Below are 23849 nucleotides of genomic sequence, written 5' to 3' on the forward strand. Positions count from 1 at the left end.
GCCAAGCATTTGACTGGTCATCTCGACCCTAATCAATGGGTCGGACCTAGTTAATGGAGTTAAGCAATCTTGTCTGAGATGGACCTTGATTAGATTGGTATGAAGGAATTGCTCTCTGAATTTGGGTTCTAGACTTCCTTGTGCCCTTTCCATGGTAGGAGTTGGGCCGTCTTTTTAACTGATGACTAAAACCTTGGCATCCAAAATACCGGTTCTCACTTTTGAACTCATCGTTCTGAATTCTTAAAATAAGTGGGCTCCTAAGAAGGTATTCTGGGGAAAGTGTCTTCCCTTTTTAAACAGAATCTTTCTTTTATTTTAGAGAGAGAATAATTATAAGATCAGAAAGGAAGATTCTTACTCCTGTATACCTCTAAGGCTGGGGGAGGAATCTTACATTCTACCCCACTTAAAAGGTGTAAGATGTCCTCATCTCGCAAGTAGAGGACAACTCTTTTGCTTAAGATCCAATTTATTCTGGGGTTCCTTATATTTCGGTCAACCCAACAAAATATGGGGATAAATATCCCTTATATAGAACTCATCATTAAATAACAATTCATTCAGATCATATCATTCATATCTTTAACACGATAATGGTCCATTAGACCGAAAAATTTCCTTCTGAACATTCCTCCACGGAATTTAAGTTAAGCAAGTTCTCAATTTGTCATCCCTTAACTTGATCTATCGTCTCAAGTATTAACAGTAGCAATTTGACAACACAATCCACTAATCTCATAGTGATTTGCTGAATCATTTTCATCATTTATCATTACAGAGACTCGTCCCAATCATCCACATTGTGGTTTCGCTCAGCTTATTACATTTCAACCCATTTTCAGGGATCATCATTTTTCAATTAGAATCCAAATCAATTCATCAGTTCCCAATCAGAATCCAAATCAATTCATCAGTTCCCAAACAGAATTAAAAATCATATCAACCACATTCGAAATCATCATCTGGATAGCATTAACGCTTATAATTTCAAGTCTTAGATTTACTCGTATATACTGTCGGTAAAGAGCTACAGTTATACCCTCGGTATATACGGATAGTCATGATACTCGAAACTATAAGGTAAATACCATCATGTCTAGGTCTCAAGCAAGTCAGGGTTCCATATAATTGCGGTACTTTCAATTGAAAACCCAATTACTAATTTACGAATTTCAATTTGAATTAACAATTTGTATGAATTATTTCAAACAATAACAACCTTTTTCGCATCTTGATAAACTTTTGACATAATTGGCTCCTCAGTTGATCTTATTGGAGATCTATGACTTAAGTCTGATAAATAGATTTTTCTTTATCCGATCGTCCGTAAAAAAAAAACATTTGTATATTTATATACAAGTTGCAATAAGTACATAGAGTGGCTCGGCTCCAAGATTCAAAATCTCCTCGAGAGACGCATAAGACGACGGTACTGGGCCATAGTCATGCCCTGTTACATAAGTTCTCTAACTGCGAATGGAGTTAATATTTTCTCCTTAGGGATAAATCGACTAAGGAGTCTATAAATTCGACATGAAAGTCTGAAATTTTGAGGTGTCGAATGATATAGAATGACACCACGCACCATTTTCAGCTTTAACAGGATCATAGTCAATGAGAGATTCTGCCACAGCATTGTACGGCGGTGGCAATGGGCGTGGACATATTGCCCTGCAAACCACTTATGCTGTATTCTCTCCGCTGGGGTAGGAAAATATAAATCCGCGAAATGGCATGCGAGTCTTGCTCGGCTTGATTGAGTTGAAGCAGAAGAGATGAGATGCTCAAAGGCAAATGCAATCATATCTTGAGACTGGGTGAGGTCGGAAATACCAGATAAATGGGGAACTTCCATCTATAAAAACAATTTCTTTGATTAAAATTTCTTCATTAAAGAAGCTTATGGTATGAAAATACATTATGAAAATGCTGTTTTTGAATTCTTATTAACATTTCAGATAAGAATTTAATTATCTTTATTAGCTTTCAATTTCGCTCTGATACCAACTGTGAGATCCCTATCCTCACCATGCGACAGATTCGAGGTACTAGCAGCGGAAGTAGCACATCATGCGCGGGTAGGGGTCTCGCAGTCGGGGCCTTGCCCACGGATATCCGGACAAGAGACTAATCCGTCGGTTTGTCCAAAACCGAAACCGGAAAAACTTCCTTTACCCGGAAGGCATGGGCGATTCCACCAGGATAACTCTTTACTCTAACGTAGTCAAGATCATTACGGATCAACTGATCTGACTGCACCTTTAACGGTACTTGGTCAAATCAAGGAAGAAACTTGCACTTGGATCATTGGGATCAACGCTTTTTTCCCCATCAAGAGGCACAACCGTTGATTCCTATCCATAGAACAATTTCTATCCGGGATTTACTTCATCTATCGTAATAATAGAACTTAAATCTCGATTTGCGGATCCATCAGTCCAGAGCCTAACCCCATCCAGTCCCATGGGTTAGCCAACCGCCCAACCACTGTAGTGATGGGATCCAATTAAGAATTTGGTTATGTTTTGTCCCGGGTACCAAGGAAAAGAGTTCCAAGGCCCCCTAGCCGGAAGTTCATACAAACATAAAACTAGTCACACCACTTACACACCCAATATGAAATTGCCTTTTTCTTAACATCAACTAGTTTTAAAACAATCCTTTAATAAAACCATTATGTCACTCATGACAATCCTCAAAGTCTCTGGTTGAATCCTTATTTCAAGTCATTCTTTCATCGGTGTACTTATGGCATCATTGGCAACCAGAACGCTCACCACCTGTTCTCTCAGGGGCCTTTTCCATAGTTCCTAGCTCATAGTAACCGGCAATATATTCATATAATAGAATGGAATCGCCGTGGAATATCAGCAAGATCAACCCACAGATCCATATAAAAGAGCCATGGACTCATCTGTTGAGGACCAGCAAGGTCAATCAACCAGATCCATGCCCGGTTTCAGAAAACAACTCTTACTCCTTGTTCCAATATCTTCCACGATGCACATGTGGGTATCTTCGGCGACCCAGAGCCCGAGCACCGTATGGTCAGCACCCTCTAGGATCCTTCGCAGGTGACCTAGCGCTTCACTCATAGGCCGCTTCCTTGGTCCCTCATCCACCGTACCGGAAGCTCACCATTTAAATCGAACCGAGGCTGTCAAGACCTCGATCGACCTTGCTACGCGAGACGTCCTCCATTGACTCTCCGTCAGCAGCAGTTGCAACTTTATCAGTTCAGTCTTCATGACCTTAATCCTCAAGACGGTCAAAATGCTTCTCTAGCATTCTTGACATAAAACAGTCATTTACAAACTGTCACAAAAATACAGTTTCTATAACGAACTCTTGTCTTTCCATATTATCCACTCTCGGACCACATTACTTATTTCACATTCCATTCAGTGTGTACTCGTTCTCATCCATTCACTCATATAGACTACACATTATCTCACATACATCTTCATATTCATTATTCTATATACATATCCATGTTCGTACGTCCACATCATACATCCAATTTCACATTCATACATACGCATCTACATGCATACATCCACATCCACATTCATACATCCATACCTCCATTTCCACATCCACACATCCACATTCATATTCATACATCCACATTCACATGCATACATCCATTTTCACATCCTCATTCATACATCCACATTCACATACATACATCCACATCCGTATCTACATCCATACATCCACATCCACCTCTTCATTCACATTCACATCCATACATCCACATCTACATACATACATCCACATCTACATACATACATCCATTTTCGCATCCTCATTCATACATCCATATTCACATACATACATCCACATCCGTATCTACATCTATACATCCACATCCACCTCTTCATTCACATTCACATCCATACATCCACATCTACATACATACATCCATTTTCACATCCTCATTCATACATACACATCCACATACATATATACACATCCGTATCTACATCCATACACCCACATCCACATCAACATTCACATTCATACATATACATCTACATGTATACATCCACATCACATTCATACAACCATATTACATCCATTCTCGTCCTAACACATCCCATATACATCTTAACACATCCTAACTCATCTTAACACATTCTATCACATCTCATACACATCTTATCACATCTTTTTACATCTCATACACCTCTTATCACATCCTATCACTTTCCATACACATCTTATCAAATCTTATCAGATCTCATACACATCTTATCACATCTTTTTACATCTCATACACCTCTTATCACATCCTATCACTTTCCATACGCATCTTATCAAATCTTATCACATCTCATACACCTCTTATCACATCTTATCACATTTCATATCTTTTTTTTAAGAGAATTCTTATATTTGATATAAGATTTCTCTACACATTTATTTATGCATAATTTCCATTTAAGGAGACTAACACTTTCGAAATTAAAATCAATCTTTTATGCATCTTCTTATGCATAAATTCAACTTGGTAGGAAATTACACTTTTAGAATAAAAGAAATTCTCTTATGCATCTAAGTTATGCATAAAATCCATTTATGAGGAAAATCACACTTTTAGTATAAGAAGAATATCTTTTATGCATACCTATATGCATGAAATCCAATATGATAAAAGTAACACTCTTACAATGAAATAATCAACTTTTATGCATCCCTCTATGCATGAAATTCAATTATGATAAAAGTCACACTTTTATAATAAAATAATCAACTTTTATGCATCCCTCTATGCATGAAATTCAATTATGATAAAAGTCACACTTTTATAATAAAATAATCAACTTTTATGCATACCTCTATGCATAAAATCCAATATGATAAAAGTAACACTTTTGAACTAAAAAAAATTATCCTTTATGCATACTTCTATGCATGAAAATTAAAAATGATAAAAGTAACACTTTTGATAAAAAAAAATTATTCTTTTATGCATACTTCTATGCATGAAAATAAAAAATGATAAAAGTAACACTTTTGATATAAAAAATTTTCCTTTATGCATACTTCTATGCATGAAAATTAAAAATGATAAAAGTAACACTTTTGATATAAAAATTTTCCTTTATGCATACTTCTATGCATGAAAATTAAAAATGATAAAAGTAACACTTTTGATATAAAAAATTTTCCTTTATGCATACTTCTATGCATGAAAATTAAAAATGATAAAAGTAACACTTTTGATATAAAAAATTATTCTTTTATGCATATGCATGAAAATAAAAAATGATAAAAGTAACACTTTTGATATAAAAAATTTTCCTTTATGCATACTTCTATGCATGAAAATTAAAATTGATAAAAGTAACACTTTTGATATAAACATTTTCCTTTATGCATACTTCTATGCATGAAAATTAAAAATGATAAAAGTAACACTTTTGATATAAAAAGTTTTCCTTTATGCATACTTCTATGCATGAAAATTAAAAATGATAAAAGTAACACTTTTAATATAAAAAAATTATCCTTTATGCATACTTCTATGCATGAAAATTAAAATTTGATAAAAGAAACACTTTTATGTTAAAATAATAATCTTTTATGCATACCTCTATGCATGAAATCCAAATATGATAAAAGTAACACTTTTATGTTAAAATAATAATCTTTTATGCATAGCTCTTTGCATGAAAATCAATAATGCATAATATAAAAATCCATTTCTCTATGATTACAATGAATATCTTTCAATTAATCTAGGATGATGTAAGAAAGCATTATGGGCCCAAGGCCATGGACAACTAGTAAGTAGGTGTGAACTCTTGGGTGGAGTATAAATACCAATGTAAATGGGATTATGGCTCATTCATGATAATGTTATCTATTCCAAGAATCAATGGTGAGCTTCTCCCGTGAGATGCTAAGTGGTGACTCCTTCATGAGCCACTCCCTTGGTGAGGGACTAACCCACCCCTGTTACTTTCTTTCATTGGTATCAGAGCCATGCTTAGATCCATGATGTGAGTAATTTTTTTTCTTCTTTTCAATTTCTGAAATTCATTTCTAAGGTTTCATGGAGAAAATGGAAGAAAATGGCCAAGAAATGGGGGAAATGGCCAAGAAAATAGGTTTTGGGACAAAATTTTGGGCACGGGACCAAATTTTTTGAAAAGATTGGACCAAAATTTGGGGGAAATGGTTAATCGTGATTAGCAATCTTAATCCAAAATCGTTTTTGCTAATGTGGAGGTTTCCTGCAACCCTAGCCATGATTTCCTCAAGCAAACCTCAACCAAATGTCAAGCAAACTTGAGGGAAGCAAGGTATGAGCACATTGTATGATTTTTTTCATCAAATCGTGGAGAAAAACGTCGATTTCCAGCGCAGCCTGACGGCGAAAATGCGCCGTTTTCATGATGAAAATGGAGCTTGCTTGCTTGGTTAGCCTTCCATGGAGCATCTCCTAGCTTTCCCTCATGATTTGTTAGCCTTTTCATGGCATTTTCACGAGCAATGGTGATCTCTTTCATGGCTGCAAATCAGTGAGCAAAGAGGCCACGTTTTCTTCCCCAACATGAAGCATTCTTCAACATTTTCAGCCCTTGAAGCTCAAGGGATGCCATTGGTGAGTGCTTCCATCAATTCCTTGCTATTTTGAAGCATTTGTGGTGCTTTGGGAGTTGATTAGGGTTGATTACACTCAGAAACCCTAAATTTCAAAAATGAAGCATTTGGCTTGATGGTTTACATGCCAATGATGCTTGTCTACATGCCAATGATGCTTGTCTACATGCCAATAATGCTTGTTTATGCATTATTGCTTGCATTTGTGCAATGGATTGCTTCCACATGAGCTTTGGACAAACATTGGACCATATTTTTGGAGATTCTCTCTCACTTTGATGCATTTGGTATGCTATTCATGGATTATGAAGCTTACACAATGCTTTTGGGAGCCATTCATGCTTGCCTTTATGCTATATTGATGCCTTGAATCATTTACATAGCCATTCAATGCTATGACTTGCATTTTGGCATAAGGAAGCATTGCTCTTGGGTCAATTTTGGGGGATTGAACTCATATTTCACAAGTGGCAATGTGTTGTTGGATGTGTTGTTGGATGTTGTTCATGATGGGATTGTAATGGAGCTATGAAAGGGCATGGTCATGATGCCATTATGATTTGTAAAATGATAAAAGCATGAGTCATGCTTACACATGTAAGTGATCTTACCCTCATCCCATTTGTGAATTCCAATCACATACACTCACCATTGCATTCACTTTCATTTCCTAGTGAATCTAGCAATGTGTGAGGGTACCTTGGCATGGGTTGGAGAGGCCAAGGGGAGCATGTCATGAATCTACCATGCGTGATTGCCTTGGAAAAGCGGTATGGTGGAGGATTAGGTACATTGGTGGTGAAGACATGGCCTCAACCTTCACCTTGAAGGGGTGAGAAGTGCTTGGCCGGGAGATCGGCAAGCATCAACGCGCTTCATCGACATCAAAGCCATACTTGAGCCAAAGCAAAGCAAAGCAAAGCAACAAACCTCTACATCGACTCAAGTTGCATCATGACAAAGGGGTGATGCCATATGGATTTGCATGCAAAAATGCTTTGTGGTTGATGCCTTGCAATGGTCAAAATGCTTTGTGGATTGATACCTTGCAATGGTCAAGTGGTTAATGATGATACAAATGCATGGGTAGATTGAGATTTGCAAGCAAAAGCGGGGAAGTTATGGCAAAATTTTTGCAAAAACTTGCCTAGTTGCAGTCAGGGCAGAACCCTAAATTTTAGGGTTTACAAAGATTATTCCAAATCTGTCCTTGATGATTCTTAATCTACACATCAAGACCTTTCTAACAAGCCGAAGATCTCTGAAATCGGAGAAGTTTGGAGCGGTCAAAGTCAAAGTTTGACTTTCAGCCGGGATAGTTGATTGGTCAAAGGCAGTTGACTTTTTCAAATCTGTTTTTGGGGATCCTTATTAGTCTCATCGAGAGCTTTCCAACGATATAAAGATCATCAAAATCCGATATCGTTTGGATAGTGAACTAAAAGTTGGGCCTCTATCGCAAACCCTAAAACAGAGAGTACTTGCACACCAGATTTTTCTTACCCCAGGCATTCAGCTCCAAGATCTTATCATTACGGATCTATCGAGCTAAAGAGAAGCAAAATCGGACTTGTCTCCAAAGAGTTTTGGCATATTTGGTGATTTGGTCACATTTTGGAGCAAAACAGTGAGCTAGTTTGCAAGTGGGACCAAATTTCATGCATGGAAATGACTAGAGGGGGACAAAACAAAGGAGTTCGGAGTGAGCAAGATGCTAAGCAACCCGAACCATTAATGGCTAGTGGATCTTCTACAAGAGTTGGGGAGGATTCGACTTCAAATGCCACTAGTGATTCACAGCCATTGGAGACTTCTCAACCCATGGTGGGGACTACTCCGATCACGATGGACATGATGCTTAAAGCCATGGAGAGTATGTTCCAACGGGTTGAAGGTAACCTAGCTAGTCGGCAACAACAGTTTGGTGAGCAACTCATGGAACGCTTTGACAAGCGCCAACACTATCTTGGTGATATGATGCAGACGGGATTTAGAGACTTGGGTAATGCTATCAGTGGGTTGGCTTCTTCCAACTCTAATCAAGAAGTGGATGACAATGTAATGGATAGTGCACACCATGAGTTCCGACATGAAAGATTGCCGCCTATGCATGAGGTAAACCATGGGAGACAGATGATGTCACACTCTTCTCAAGTGGATAAAGGAAAAAGGCCTATGGGTGATGCTTATCATGAGAAGTCAAATGCCAATGTTCCAAAAGCTACGTCCTTTATGCAGGATGCCAGAAGAAGTTATGAGCACAGAGGGCTAAAGGATGCATGTGATTGGGATTGGGAAGATGAGCAAATGCAAAGACACTTGGGTGAAGGAAGAGGATTTGATGATCCTAGAACACGGCAAAGAGGGCCAAGAATGCAGAATGACATGGATAAGACCGTGAAGGACAAAATCACATTCACAAAGTTCAAGGGAGAGTCAAACTCTATCGAAGACTTTGAAGAATGGGCAAACAAAATGGACCTCTACTTCAAGATCAGCCCGAGAAGTGAAATGTCAAAGGTTTACTTTGCTTCATTGCATTTGGAAGGCTTTGCTCATACTTGGTGGAGAAGGAAGCAATCACATGGTTATGTTATTTCTACTTGGGAAGCATTCAAGAATGACATGGCAGAGGAGTTTACTTCTCGAATGCAAAGGGATAACCACATTGTAGAATGGGACAAGATTGAACAAGTCACAACGGTGAAGGCCTATTCTCAAAAGTTTCTAAAACTTCTATTATACTTGGATGATTTTGATGAGCATTATCTAGTCGTCAAGTATATAAGGGGTTTGAAGACTCCTATTGGTGGTGATGTCAAAGCTCAAGAGCCCGCAACTTTGAAGAAAGCAATGATGCTTGCAGAAATTCATGAGGAAAAATATATGTCAAAGTGGGCTAACAAAGGCAACACCAAGGGAGAAGTGGTTACAAGAACGGATTTGAGTTCTCATGCAAATGCAAATGCAAGGCCTAACCTTCCAAGGTTTCCTACCGTGTATGGTAGAGGGTCTAATAGACTTCCATTTAAACCACCATTTATGTCCAACAAAGCTACATACAATGAGTCCAAGCCAGCAAATGGGGGTTCAAAAAGCAAGGTTATCAAGGAGGACCGTTTGCATGAAATGAGGCTCAAAGGTCTATGTTTCAAATGTGGAGAAAAATGGAACAAGGATCACTTCAAAGTATGCAAATCCAAGGATATGTCCATAAGCTACATTATCACTGAGGACAATGCTAATCATGAGGAGGAGGAATTCCTTGAATGCAATGATGCCTTAGGATGGGGAGATCCTCATGAGGGTGGAGGTTCTCATGATGATGGTTTTGATGAAGAAAATCCCGAGTTTCCTTTTGATCCGGGTGGGAAACTAAAGTTTGCTCATGACAAAATGGATGATGGGATGCCTCTATGCGTGTGGGATGAAGACAATAGTGCACATACTACCTTGTGTACAATCTCTCATGATGCTTATGCGGGAAGTAAGGGTGCCAACACATTGAGATTGAAGATCAAGGTGAATGGGAGAACAGCATATGCACTCATTGATATTGGAAGCACGCATAGTTTTGTCAATAAAAGGTCTTTGAACACTCTCAAAATGCAACCAACTTCTTTACCAAACAAGCACATGGTGCAAGTGGCCAATGGTGATTCAATGAGTTGCAATATGAAGTGTCAAAGTACAGAATTGGAGTTGTCCAAGAACTACTCTTGCAAAGTTGATCTTTTGGTGATTGAGTTGGGACCAATTGACATAGTACTTGGATGTGATTGGATGTCCACTTTGAACTCTTTTACCATGAACTTACAGAAAAGTTTCACGAGTTTTGTGCATCATGGAAGGGTTATTACATTGAATGGAATGCAAGGGTCCAAGCTCTTCATGATCAATGCTACTCAAATGAAGAAAGAGTTCAAGAAAGAGGGCTATGTTTATGTACTACAGCTTTGCAAAGAGGAAGATAATAGCAAAAAGGATTGCATCGAAAATGTGGACATGGTTAAGCTACTCAAGGATTATGAAGATGTGTTTACCATGCCAAAATCAATGCCGCCAAAGAGGAGTGTTGATCATGCTATTGATTTGGAACCAAATGCCAAACCAATCAACAAGCCTCCCTATCGTTTGTCAAAGGTTGAAAAGGAAGAGGTGGCAAAGCAAGTAAAAGAACTCATTGACATGGGATGGGTTGAACCAAGTCAATCTCCTTTTGCTTCTCCGGTGCTACTTGTGAAGAAAAAGGATGGTACTTTTCGCATGTGCATTGATTACCGTGATTTGAATAAGATCACCATCAAAAATCGATTTCCAATACCAAGGGTGGATGATCTTTTGGATGAGTTGAAGGGTGCCACATGCTTTTCAAAAATTGATTTGCGTTCCGGATACCATCAAATAAGGATGAAAAGTGGTGATGAGTTCAAAACAGCATTTCGTACAGAAAGGGGTCTTTACCAATTCATGGTTATGCCGTTTGGATTATGCAATGCACCGGCAACTTTTCAAGCATTGATGAACAAAGTGCTTCAACCTTTCCTCTACAAGTTTGTATTGGTCTTTTTCGACGACATACTTATCTATAGCAAAGATGAGGAAGTGCATTTGAAGCACGTGAAAGAGGTTTTGGAGGTCTTGAGGCAAAACAAGTTGTATGTTAAGGAGACAAAATGTACCTTCATGGCACATGAGGTGGAATATTTGGGTCACATTGTGAGCAAGGATGGCATTTGTGTGGATCCAAAGAAAGTGGAATGTATTAGGAATTGGCCGGTTCCTTCAAACACTACTCAATTGAGGGGATTTTTGGGGTTATCTTCATTCTATAGGCGCTTTATTGCCCACTATGCAGAAATTGCAGCCCCAATGACGGATAAATTGAAGAAGGAAACCTTCTTTTGGGATGCCATTGCCAAAAAAGCTTTGAAGATATGAAGAAGATGCTCACATCAGCACCTATTTTGGTATGTCTAGACTTCACCAAACCTTTCACAATAAGGGCGGATGCAAGTGGAAGAGGGATTGGTGCGGTACTTTACCAAGACCATGGAGTCATTGCTTATGAAAGTAGAAAGCTGAATGACAAAGAAAGAGAACTCCATGTGTATGAGCAAGAGATGATTGCTATACTCCATGCTATCAAGAAATGGCACCATTACTTATATGGGAGTCATTTTTATGTGAGAAGTGATCATAGGGTGCTGAAGTATTTCCTCACACAACCCAATTTGTCTCCTAAGCAAAGAAGGTGGGTAGCAACACTACAAAACTATGATTTTGAAATCACATACACAAAGGGCAAAGAAAATGTGGTTGCCGATTCCTTGTCTCGTATGTGGGCCTGCTCATTGTATGCTATTTCTGAGGTGCATAAAGATTGGATCATGGAGATACAAGAAGAGTACTTGTTTGATGAAGAAACCTCACAAATAGTGCAGAAATTACAGCAAGGTGTATGTGAAGAGTTACCCCATTATGAGCTGAAAAATGGTCTCCTCTACTACAAAGGAAAAGTCTACTTGGTTCCTACTTCATCATTTATCAAGAAGATCATGGAAGAGATGCATTGTACTCCTATGGCTGGTCATTTGGGTGTCTACAAAACCTTTGATGCAATAAGGAAAAGTTTCTTTTGGAAGGGGATGTGGAAGAGCATTCATGCTTATGTAAGTGGGTGCCGGTCATGTCAATTGAACAAGGATCCTACACATAAACCGGGAGGTTTGCTTCAGCCATTGCCCATTCCCGAAGGCAAATGGAGTCATATATCAATGGATTTCATTACTAACCTTCCGCGCACAAAGAAAGGGTGGGACAGCTTGTATGTTGTGGTGGATAGATTGACCAAAGTGGCCCATTTCATTCCTTCCAAGGTCACATATTCAGCCCAAAATGTTGCCAAGCAATTTGTTGATGGGGTTTTCAAGTTGCATGGTATGCCGTCACAAATTGTGAGTGATCGCGATGTCAAATTCATGAGCACTTTTTGGAGAACATTCTTTGAATATATGGGAACCAAGCTTACTCCAAGCACCGCCTATCATCCCGAAACCGATGGTCAAACAGAAAGAGTAAACAAATGGGTGGAAACATATCTACGCCACTATTGTCATGATACTCAAAGCACATGGGATGATTGGTTACCTTTGGCTGAGTTTGCTTACAACTCAACATATCATGTGAGCATTGGCATGTCACCCTTTGAGGCTTTATATGGTTACAAGGTCAATTTGCCTATGTTGGTGGGTACATATGAGACTTCTAACCATAATGCCAAGGAGGAAGCTGAAAGGATGCAAGCTTTGTTGCAACAATGCAAAAGTAATTTGAAGGTTGCACAAGAGAAAATGAGACAATATGCCAATGTTCATCGAAGACCATTGGAATTCAAACTGGGAGATTGGGTTCTTTTGAGAATACCAAAGTCAAGATATGCGTCTTTGAAGGGAAGCACAAACACCAAACTAGCTCATCGCTATTATGGTCCTTATCAAGTGATACGAAGAGTTGGGGAGGTTGCATATCAACTCTTACTTCCATCTACAACAAAGATTCATGATGTGTTTCATGTCTCTCACTTGAAAGGATATGTGGGTATGATCGATCAAATGGTTGATGAGTTACCTCCAATGAATGAAGAGGAAATGATTGAATACATTCCAGAAGCTATCTTGGGTACAAGGAAAAAGGTACTTCGCACTCGTACCTTGGTGGAGTATCTTGTTCAATGGAAGGGTTTACCTAAGGAAGAAGCTTCATGGCAACCTATTTCAGCATTGGAGGGATATGAAGCATTGATAGAGCAATATGGGTTGGTGTAAATTCAGCCACATGGAACATTCTTCTCCGAATTTGGGGTATTCATTTGAGGTTTCGAGGACGAAACCATTGGGGAAGGGATGGTTTGTAAGAAAGCATTATGGGCCCAAGGCCATGGACAACTAGTAAGTAGGTGTGAACTCTTGGGTGGAGTATAAATACCAATGTAAATGGGATTATGGCTCATTCATGATAATGTTATCTATTCCAAGAATCAATGGTGAGCTTCTCCCGTGAGATGCTAAGTGGTGACTCCTTCATGAGCCACTCCCTTGGTGAGGGACTAACCCACCCCTGTTACTTTCTTTCAGATGATAATTCCTAGAATATGGTAGGAAGTCCTCTTTTTATGCTTTGAATGAAATTATTTTATGTATAATTTTTATAAAAATTTTGCCATAGCTCCGCTGCTATGACTGATAAATCTCAATTTTTCTAAGGGATAAAGCTTATCATTAAGGAAATAATTAAAATGATCTCTAATTGGATCAATAATCCATAATGGATTGAATCATCAATATACATAAACTAAAAGCATAGAAAAAAACCATTAATTTGGCCTCAAGCATAGCTTAATCTTGGGTTAAGGAAAAGCTTTATGAAAAGCTTGATTTGGATTGAGAATGGGTTATGAGTATGACAATTTCTTGAGTGAGAGAGAGAAATTACATAAAAACCATTAGAATTTAAACATAAATGAAAATTAACTTCAATAGCATTTATTAAATTATGTAACTCTTCACTACTATTCACCAATTAACTTCAATAGCATTTAAAAAAAAACATACCAATTAAGCTTCTCAAGCTTGAGAGGGGTTGAGAAGAGAGAAACATTGAGAAATTATAGAAAAGATCAATATTCACTAATTACCTTACAAATTGCTTGATTCTTTGTTCATGGTAGAGGCCCCCAACCAATCAATTGGTTAAGTATGTTGATGGAGCCACTAATGGGGATTGAAGAAAGAGGGAAGCTCCAAAAACTAGTGAATTATTAAATGAATTCACAGTTCTTGGCTTAGGTGGAGTAGAGTGACGATACATAAACACTATATATCTTTCAACAAGGGGGAGGCTTCTATTTATAGGAAAAATTGAGCTCCTAACCAAACAAACTGATTCTAGAATTTTCCAAATCAGTTTGGTCAATTTTTGACCATTTTTAGGTCAGTTAAGCTAACTTTTTGGAACTAGACTTGAACTAGGAGAGAGGAGAGATGAAATATCTCAATTTTTATGAGTTTAAAACTCATTCAAGCATGTGAAATATGCACCTCCTTTAAATAACTCCCCTTCCTTACATATGTGTCATAATGGAATCATTTTAATATTGCTCATAGTTTTTTTACTAATAAACCTTGTACATTTTCAACTCTTCATTTTATGTGAAATATGCACCTCCTTTAAAGAACTCCCCTTCCTTACATATGTGTCATAATGAAATCATTTTAATATTGCTCATAGTTTTTTTACTAATAAACATTGTACATTTTCAACTCTTCATCTTATGTGAGCATTTACTCATTTTTGGATACCCAAAATATCTCATATTTTTAATATTGCTCATAGTTTTTTACTAATAAACCTTGTACATTTTCAACTCTTCATCTTATGTGAAATATGCACCTCCTTTAAAGAACTCCCCTTCCTTACATATGTGTCATAATGGAATCATTTTAATATTGCTCATAGTTTTTTACTAATAAACCTTGTACATTTTCAACTCTTCATCTTATGTGAGCATTTACTCATTTTTGGGTATCTTCTTTTACAAATTGGATTTATCTCCTCCCTACACATGGATTGATGCTATTGGCCCATAGGAACCTTAATTAGACCATAATCAAAAAAATTCTGAAAATCTAGACCCTTAGGCTAAGGTCCTTTATACCCATTTCCAATTAATTCCAATTGCACATTGGAAAGTTCTTTTTGAATTTCTGTTTCAGGGAAACTTATTTTAATAAGATGAGATAATTTTCTATCCAAAAATATTAAAAATTTGAATATTCTCTCTCTAGAATATTTTCTCTCTCTAGGTTAAAACAGGCGCACGTATAAGGTAACTCATCTATGGGAATGATTCTGTTGGTTATTGCCGCGCCTATCTCAGTGGTATGAGGTGTTCTAACAAAAGGACCTCTGAGAGGCAAACCAAAAACGGGGTAAAGGCATATCTTCTGATGAGGAAGAAAACACGCCAGTAAGAAGACTCGCTCAGAAAACCCAAGATGTCTTGATCTCATGACGCAGTAATATTGGGGACCCAAACCCAATGCTTCAATAACCATGGCCAAGCGGACATTGTTGCGAAAGAGCTGCTGACCCCAAGGTGTTACCCTAGTTATGTCTTGATAGGTCCGCCATTTGGTCTGAGCTACAGACGTTCCCAATTGAGGAAAAAGTGAGCGCTCATACTGTTCTATAAAATCCTTCTTCACAGACTCGCTTGCGTCTTGAAGGTGAGAAATCATCATGGATAAAACTAATTCCTGTTGCCAAGCCATGAAGGAGATTAAGAAGAAGGAGATCGATGGAAGTAAGATTACTGTGAGCGATAAGTAAAAGTTACGACTTATATAAAGGAAGGAGTTAGCGTAACCTAGAAGCCAACGGTATCTTGCCACTCAAGTTTTACCGTCTTTCCATGATTTGGGTTTGGCACATATTTCTATAGAAGGCGTTAAGAACTTTGAGATGAGGAGATAAAAGAAGTTCGTAGGTTAAGTCACTTACTTCCTTTGGTCCACAATATCTGGGGGATAACTACTTATACTCCCCTAGAGATAAAGAAATTCTTTTGGTCCGTATTCAATTGAAGACTATAACTACTTCTTTGATTTCTCTGAATGTCCTCTTCTTATCCGTATATTGTCTCTGTCAATCCTAGGCAGCGTTTATATCTTTATGAATTGCTTGCATCTGCTGATGTTCTAAGTCGCCAAGCATTTGACTGGTCATCTCGACCCTAATCAATGGGTCGGACCTAGTTAATGGAGTTAAGCAATCTTGTCTGAGATGGACCTTGATTAGATTGGTATGAAGGAATTGCTCTCTGAATTTGGGTTCTAGACTTCCTTGTGCCCTTTCCATGGTAGGAGTCGGGACGTCTTTTTAACTGATGACTAAAACCTTGGCATCCAAAATACCGGTTCTCACTTCTGAACTCATCGTTCTGAATTCTTAAAACAAGTGGGCTCCTGAGAAGGTATTCTGGGGAAAGTGTCTTCCCTTTTTAAACAGAATCTTTCTTTTATTTTAGAAAGAGAATAATTATAAGATCAGAAAGGAAGATTCTTACTCCTGTATACCTCTAAGGCTGGGGGAGGAATCTTACATTCTACCCCACTTAAAAGGTGTAAGATGTCCTCAGCTCGCAAGTAGAGGACAACTCTTTTGCTTAAGATCCAATTTATTCTGGGGTTCCTTATATTCCGGTCAACCCAACAAAATATGGGGATAAATATCCCTTATATAGAACTCATCATTAAATAACAATTCATTCAGATCATATCATTCATATCTTTAACACGATAATGGTCCATTAGACCGAAAAATTTCCTTCTGAACATTCCTCCACGGAATTTAAGTTAAGCAAGTTCTCAATTTGTCATCCCTTAACTTGATCTATCGTCTCAAGTATTAACAGTAGCAATTTGACAACACAATCCACTAATCTCATAGTGATTTGCTGAATCATTTTCATCATTTATCATTACAGAGACTCGTCCCAATCATCCACATTGTGGTTTCGCTCAGCTTATTACATTTCAACCCATTTTCAGGGATCATCATTTTTCAATTAGAATCCAAATCAATTCATCAGTTCCCAATCAGAATCCAAATCAATTCATCAGTTCCCAAACAGAATTAAAAATCATATCAACCACATTCGAAATCATCATCTGGATAGCATTAACGCTTATAATTTCAAGTCTTAGATTTACTCGTATATACTGTCGGTAAAGAGCTGCACTTATACCCTCGGTATATACGGATAGTCATGATACTCAAAACTATAAGGTAAATACCATCATGTCTAGGTCTCAAGCAAGTCAGGGTTCCATATAATTGCGGTACTTTCAATTGAAAACCCAATTACTAATTTACGAATTTCAATTTGAATTAACAAAATGTATGAATTATTTCAAACAATAACAACCTTTTTGCGCATCTTGATAAACTTTTGACATAATTGGCTCCTCAGTTGATCTTATTGGAGATCTATGACTTAAGTCTGATAAATAGATTTTTCTTTATCCGATCGTCCGTAAAAAAAAAACATTTGTATATTTATATACAAGTTGCAATAAGTACATAGAGTGGCTCGGCTCCAAGATTCAAAATCTCCTCGAGAGACGCATAAGACGACGGTACTGGGCCATAGTCATGCCCTGTTACATAAGTTCTCTAACTGCGAATGGAGTTAATATTTTCTCCTTAGGGATAAATCGACTAAGGAGTCTATAAATTCGACATGAAAGTCTGAAATTTTGAGGTGTCGAATGATATAGAATGACACCACGCACCATTTTCAGCTTTAACAGGATCATAGTCAATGAGAGATTCTGCCACAGCATTGTACGGCGGTGGCAATGGGCGTGGACATATTGCCCTGCAAACCACTTATGCTGTATTCTCTCCGCTGGGGTAGGAAAATATAAATCCGCGAAATGGCATGCGAGTCTTGCTCGGCTTGATTGAGTTGAAGCAGAAGAGATGAGATGCTCAAAGGCAAATGCAATCATATCTTGAGACTGGGTGAGGTCGGAAATACCAGATAAATGGGGAACTTCCATCTATAAAAACAATTTCTTTGATTAAAATTTCTTCATTAAAGAAGCTTATGGTATGAAAATACATTATGAAAATGCTGTTTTTGAATTCTTATTAACATTTCAGATAAGAATTTAATTATCTTTATTAGCTTTCAATTTCGCTCTGATACCAACTGTGAGATCCCTATCCTCACCATGCGACAGATTCGAGGTACTAGCAGCGGAAGTAGCACATCATGCGCGGGTAGGGGTCTCGCAGTCGGGGCCTTGCCCACGGATATCCGGACAAGAGACTAATCCGTCGGTTTGTCCAAAACCGAAACCGGAAAAACTTCCTTTACCCGGAAGGCATGGGCGATTCCACCAGGATAACTCTTTACTCTAACGTAGTCAAGATCATTACGGATCAACTGATCTGACTGCACCTTTAACGGTACTTGGTCAAATCAAGGAAGAAACTTGCACTTGGATCATTGGGATCAACGCTTTTTTCCCCATCAAGAGGCACAGCCGTTGATTCCTATCCATAGAACAATTTCTATCCGGGATTTACTTCATCTATCGTAATAATAGAATTTAAATCTCGATTTATGGATCCATCAGTCCAGAGCCTAACCCCATCCAGTCCCATGGGTTAGCCAACCGCCCAACCACTGTAGTGATGGGATCCAATTAAGAATTTGGTTATGTTTTGTCCCGGGTACCAAGGAAAAGAGTTCCAAGGCCCCCTAGCCGGAAGTTCATACAAACATAAAACTAGTCACACCACTTACACACCCAATATGAAATTGCCTTTTTCTTAACATCAACTAGTTTTAAAACAATCCTTTAATAAAACCATTATGTCACTCATGACAATCCTCAAAGTCTCTGGTTGAATCCTTATTTCAAGTCATTCTTTCATCGGTGTACTTATGGCATCATTGGTAACCAGAACGCTCACCACCTGTTCTCTCAGGGGCCTTTTCCATAGTTCCTAGCTCATAGTAACCGGCAATATATTCATATAATAGAATGGAATCGCCGTGGAATATCAGCAAGATCAACCCACAGATCCATATAAAAGAGCCATGGACTCATCTGTTGAGGACCAGCAAGGTCAATCAACCAGATCCATGCCCGGTTTTAGAAAACAACTCTTACTCCTTGTTCCAATATCTTCCACGATGCACATGTGGGTATCTTCGGCGACCCAGAGCCCGAGCACCGTATGGTCAGCACCCTCTAGGATCCTTCGCAGGTGACCTAGCGCTTTACTCATAGGCCGCTTCCTTGGTCCCTCATCCACCGTACCGGAAGCTCACCATTTAAATCGAACCGAGGCTGTCAAGACCTTGATCGACCTTGCTACGCGAGACGTCCTCCATTGACTCTCCATCAGCAGTTGCAACTTTATCAGTTCAGTCTTCATGACCTTAATCCTCAAGACGGTCAAAATGCTTCTCCAGCATTCTTGACATAAAACAGTCATTTACAAACTGTCACAAAAATACAGTTTCTATAACGAACTCTTGTCTTTCCATATTATCCACTCTCGGACCACATTACTTATTTCACATTCCATTCAGTGTGTACTTGTTCTCATCCATTCACTCATATAGACTACACATTATCTCACATACATCTTCATATTCATTATTCTATATACATATCCATGTTCGTACGTCCACATCATACATCCAATTTCACATTCATACATACGCATCTACATGCATACATCCACATCCACATTCATACATCCATACCTCCATTTCCACATCCACACATCCACATTCATATTCATACATCCACATTCACATGCATACATCCATTTTCACATCCTCATTCATACATCCACATTCACATACATACATCCACATCCGTATCTACATCCATACATCCACATCCACCTCTTCATTCACATTCACATCCATACATCCACATCTACATACATACATCCACATCTACATACATACATCCATTTTCGCATCCTCATTCATACATCCATATTCACATACATACATCCACATCCGTATCTACATCTATACATCCACATCCACCTCTTCATTCACATTCACATCCATACATCCACATCTACATACATACATCCATTTTCACATCCTCATTCATACATACACATCCACATACATATATACACATCCGTATCTACATCCATACACCCACATCCACATCAACATTCACATTCATACATATACATCTACATGTATACATCCACATCACATTCATACAACCATATTACATCCATTCTCGTCCTAACACATCCCATATACATCTTAACACATCCTAACTCATCTTAACACATTCTATCACATCTCATACACATCTTATCACATCTTTTTACATCTCATACACCTCTTATCACATCCTATCACTTTCCATACACATCTTATCAAATCTTATCACATCTCATACACATCTTATCACATCTTTTTACATCTCATACACCTCTTATCACATCCTATCACTTTCCATACGCATCTTATCAAATCTTATCACATCTCATACACCTCTTATCACATCTTATCACATTTCATATCTTTTTTTTAAGAGAATTCTTATATTTGATATAAGATTTCTCTACACATTTATTTATGCATAATTTCCATTTAAGGAGACTAACACTTTCGAAATTAAAATCAATCTTTTATGCATCTTCTTATGCATAAATTCAACTTGGTAGGAAATTACACTTTTAGAATAAAAGAAATTCTCTTATGCATCTAAGTTATGCATAAAATCCATTTATGAGGAAAATCACACTTTTAGTATAAGAAGAATATCTTTTATGCATACCTATATGCATGAAATCCAATATGATAAAAGTAACACTCTTACAATGAAATAATCAACTTTTATGCATCCCTCTATGCATGAAATTCAATTATGATAAAAGTCACACTTTTATAATAAAATAATCAACTTTTATGCATCCCTCTATGCATGAAATTTAATTATGATAAAAGTCACACTTTTATAATAAAATAATCAACTTTTATGCATACCTCTATGCATGAAATCCAATATGATAAAAGTAACACTTTTGAACTAGAAAAAATTATCCTTTATGCATACTTCTATGCATGAAAATTAAAAATGATAAAAGTAACACTTTTGATAAAAAAAATTATTCTTTTATGCATACTTCTATGCATGAAAATAAAAAATGATAAAAGTAACACTTTTGATATAAAATTTTTTTCTTTATGCATACTTCTATGCATGAAAATTAAAAATGATAAAAGTAACACTTTTGATATAAAAATTTTCCTTTATGCATACTTCTATGCATGAAAATTAAAAATGATAAAAGTAACACTTTTGATATAAAAAATTTTCCTTTATGCATACTTCTATGCATGAAAATTAAAAATGATAAAAGTAACACTTTTGATATAAAAATTTATTCTTTTATGCATATGCATGAAAATAAAAGATGATAAAAGTAACACTTTTGATATAAAAAATTTTCCTTTATGCATACTTCTATGCATGAAAATTAAAAATGATAAAAGTAACACTTTTGATATAAACATTTTCCTTTATGCATACTTCTATGCATGAAAATTAAAAATGATAAAAGTAACACTTTTGATATAAAAAGTTTTCCTTTATGCATACTTCTATGCATGAAAATTAAAAATGATAAAAGTAACACTTTTAATATAAAAAAATTATCCTTTATGCATACTTCTATGCATGAAAATTAAAATTTGATTTAAGAAACACTTTTATGTTAAAATAATAATCTTTTATGCATACCTCTATGCATGAAATCCAAATATGATAAAAGTAACACTTTTATGTTAAAATAATAATCTTTTATGCATAGCTCTATGCATGAAAATCAATAATGCATAATATAAAAATCCATTTCTCTATGATTACAATGAATATCTTTCAATTAATCTAGGATGATAATTCCTAGAATATGGTAGGAAGTCCTCTTTTTATGCTTTGAATGAAATTATTTTATGTATAATTTTTATAAAAATTTTGCCATAGCTCCGCTGCTATGACTGATAAATCTCAATTTTTCTAAGGGATAAAGCTTATCATTAAGGAAATAATTAAAATGATCTCTAATTGGATCAATAATCCATAATGGATTGAATCATCAATATACATAAACTAAAAGCATAGAAAAAAGCCATTAATTTGGCCTCAAGCATAGCTTAATCTTGGGTTAAGGAAAAGCTTTATGAAAAGCTTGATTTGGATTGAGAATGGGTTATGAGTATGACCATTTCTTGAGTGAGAGAGAGAAATTACATAAAAACCATTAGAATTTAAACATAAATGGAAATTAACTTCAATAGCATTTATTAAATTATGTAACTCTTCACTACTATTCACCAATTAACTTCAATAGCATTTAAAAAAAACATACCAATTAAGCTTCTCAAGCTGAGAGGGGTTGAGAAGAGAGAAACATTGAGAAATTATAGAAAAGATCAATATTCACTAATTACCTTACAAATTGCTTGATTCTTTGTTCATGGTAGAGGCCCCCAACCAATCAATTGGTTAAGTATGTTGATGGAGCCACTAATGGGGATTGAAGAAAGAGGGAAGCTCCAAAAACTAGTGAATTATTAAATGAATTCACAGTTCTTGGCTTAGGTGGAGTAGAGTGACGATACATAAACACTATATATCTTTCAACAAGGGGGAGGCTTCTATTTATAGGAAAAATTGAGCTCCTAACCAAACAAACTGATTCTAGAATTTTCCAAATCAGTTTGGTCAATTTTTGACCATTTTTAGGTCAGTTAAGCTAACTTTTTGGAACTAGACTTGAATTAGGAGAGAGGAGAGATGAAATATCTCAATTTTTATGAGTTTAAAACTCATTCAAGCATGTGAAATATGCACCTCCTTTAAATAACTCCCCTTCCTTACATATGTGTCATAATGGAATCATTTTAATATTGCTCATAGTTTTTTTACTAATAAACCTTGTACATTTTCAACTCTTCATTTTATGTGAAATATGCACCTCCTTTAAAGAACTCCCCTTCCTTACATATGTGTCATAATGAAATCATTTTAATATTGCTCATAGTTTTTTTACTAATAAACATTGTACATTTTCAACTCTTCATCTTATGTGAGCATTTACTCATTTTTGGATACCCAAAATATCTCATATTTTTAATATTGCTCATAGTTTTTTACTAATAAACCTTGTACATTTTCAACTCTTCATCTTATGTGAAATATGCACCTCCTTTAAAGAACTCCCCTTCCTTACATATGTGTCATAATGGAATCATTTTAATATTGCTCATAGTTTTTTACTAATAAACCTTGTACATTTTCAACTCTTCATCTTATGTGAGCATTTACTCATTTTTGGGTATCTTCTTTTACAAATTGGATTTATCTTCTCCCTACACATGGATTGATGCTATTGGCCCATAGGAACCTTAATTGGACCATAATCCAAAAATTTCTGAAAATCTAGACCCTTAGGCTAAGGTCCTTTATACCCATTTCCAATTAATTCCAATTGCACATTGGAAAGTTCTTTTTGAATTTCTGTTTCAGGGAAACTTATTTTAATAAGATGAGATAATTTTATATCCAAAAATATTAAAAATTTGAATATTCTCTCTCTAGAATATTTTCTCT

Source organism: Cibotium barometz, chromosome 8 (genome assembly GCF_041138505.1).
Source record: "Cibotium barometz isolate CiBa-2024 chromosome 8, ASM4113850v1, whole genome shotgun sequence".
In the NCBI taxonomy this organism is placed as follows: Eukaryota; Viridiplantae; Streptophyta; class Polypodiopsida; order Cyatheales; family Cibotiaceae; genus Cibotium; species Cibotium barometz.